This window comes from Aulonocara sp. 'chitande type north' Nkhata Bay, linkage group LG13 (genome assembly GCF_057382095.1).
Source record: "Aulonocara sp. 'chitande type north' Nkhata Bay isolate Kocher_YH1m ecotype deep benthic linkage group LG13, A_spYH_male_GT1.1, whole genome shotgun sequence".
Lineage (NCBI taxonomy): Eukaryota > Metazoa > Chordata > Actinopteri > Cichliformes > Cichlidae > Aulonocara > Aulonocara sp. 'chitande type north' Nkhata Bay.
In genome coordinates this window covers 16,060,710-16,062,937 of record NC_141356.1, presented here as the reverse complement: position 1 = coordinate 16,062,937, position 2,228 = coordinate 16,060,710, and the positions used below count along the sequence as shown (strand labels likewise).

The 2,228-nt window shown below is 37.5% G+C and overlaps 1 long non-coding RNA gene across 1 annotated transcript; it reads right to left on the bottom strand.

Moving 5' to 3' along the window:
- Positions 1-799: 799 nt before the first annotated feature.
- LOC147315878 (uncharacterized) lies at positions 800-2,010 on the bottom strand. The gene is made up of 3 exons (XR_015124402.1): positions 1,965-2,010; positions 1,516-1,603; positions 800-934 (listed from the first exon to the last, which is right to left on the bottom strand). It is a non-coding gene; the product is annotated as an uncharacterized LOC147315878 (long non-coding RNA).
- Positions 2,011-2,228: the final 218 nt, after the last annotated feature.

Below are 2,228 nucleotides of genomic sequence, written 5' to 3'. Positions count from 1 at the left end.
CTGACGTCAAGATTCAGTTAAACAACAATTATAACTAAACAATTTGAGGTAATGTTAGTTTCCATTAACATTAAATTAGGTTACTGAATTGGCAAACACCTTCCTATTAACATTACCCATTTTACCCCAATAACTAAAGAAATTAGCACTTGCAGGTCAAAACCTTTATTCAAGAGATGCAAAAATAACATTGATACGGTGAGTGACTGTCAAAAATTACGGCACTGATCATACTGTGACATCTTGGTTCAAAACAGCAAGCTTAGAAATATTCAACGTTCCTTACTTCAACTGAATGAAACTGAAAATACCATTTCACACGGCCCATATGGGATATTTAGACTGCATAACTGTTCATGCTACATCTCTTCACTAGTAAAAGAAAGAAAAAATACAAAGAGAAATTTAAAAATGCTGCCAAACAGACAGAGAACTTGTACAGAGCAAAAGGAAAAACAAACAACAACAACAACAAAAAAACGGCTCGTCCTCATGGCAGTTGCAGTGTATATAAAAATGAACCCTGCGATCTGTTCCTGGAATTGAGCTTCAAAAATGCAGCAGAACAAGTGTGAGATTTAAATGTCTTCTCACCTAGAGCTGGTCACCTCACATGCATAACAGTGAGCTTCGTTGCAGGAGCAGTTTTGTCTTAGTTGTGAGCTTTTCTTGAGAGCTGAGTTGCTTCCAACTCCATTACCACCCTTTGAATCACCTCAAAAGTGTAGCAGAGTTGTGATGGGTAACTCATATTGAAGGAATAAAAAAGGTCCAAACAGCATGTCTACTGCAAAGGTCACGTTATCCAGATCTTGAAGAACTACTATACCCTCGATGATGATGCCAACGTCAGAAAAGTCATTGCCTGGTGCATCCTCTGGAGACAGATGTTCATTGTGGTTTTCTCAATCTGTGCAGTGGCCTCAGTCAAGTCCTGGTTAAACACAAAACATTTCTTTAAGATTCCTTTTTAAACTCATCTCTTTTGAATCTACCAGTTCTAATGTTAGAGTAATTTAAACCAATGCAAGCAACATAGTAAATAGCTATAGCCAAAGAGTGGCCTGCCATGCTGCCATTCATGGTCTAACAGAGTTTCTAAGAGAGGGTGAAAAACATAATTTCAAATGCTTTACATTAGTTTTTCTTAGAAAGACACCGGCCCATCAGAAATCCAGGTTTTGTCACTCAGAAGATGTTAGAATTTAGACTTTCAGCCCCACAATTTGGTTAGCTGTTGGTCTTTTTTTTTTTCAAACAAAAGCTAATGTAAATATTGGTGGGATTTTCCTTTGTTCACTAGAATGACAAATTTAAAGTTTTTTCACACTGATGTGACCCCTAATACAGGGGTGGGGCCTCAAGGGCCGGCGGCTGAGTTCACTACCAGGCCTCATGTGAACTTCAAATTATTAAAGAGGACTACTGGTCCTAACTGGTCCAATGAGGATCAAGTGGATAACTAAATGCATTTTAAAATGTTGCAAAGCCACAATCTACTCATAAAACACTCACCATGAACTCCTGCACCAAGATGTTGCAATTGTCTTTCACACAGATGCGGAGCACTTTGATGAGACTCCCTTTGAGCATTAATGTCATCCTAAAGTATTATAACAAAGAAAACAGAGATTTGTGAACTTTTCAGTAGCACAGAAGAAAATGATCCCAGACCAAAACTTAAACCAGTCAACATGCAACACCAGCATCTACAAAGCAATATCAAAAGTTCCTGTTTGACATCAACTTTATGGATATATAGTTTCCAGAACATTTATTTTTTTAAAAAGATCAATTTTTCTCAGTGGGCCAGTAAATGCATGACGGAAATTATGGCATCCTTTCGGTGGAATCAGTACTCACAGGTAATAGTTGACTGTTTCAATGGATGCAGCATAAAAATCTTTTACTGACCTAATGCAATACATATACACTTTGTAGTTAAAGAATTTTAAAGTTCTTACTGTCATCATGGCAGCTACATCCTTTAGCTTTGTGCCCTGTTCCCCCAATCACTTTGCAAACACTTTCAGCAGACTGTCAGAGAGAAACTCAGCTCCGTCAGAAACCTGTAAAGGCATGGTTGGGATGCACTGGAATGCTGCATTTCATCTGAAATGACATAAAATTATTTTGAAATAACAGCAGGCACTGTGCTTTGTTAATAATCAGTAATGTTTTGTTGAATAAAAACTGTGTTTCCAGATCTTATGGGATTAAAAAAATCC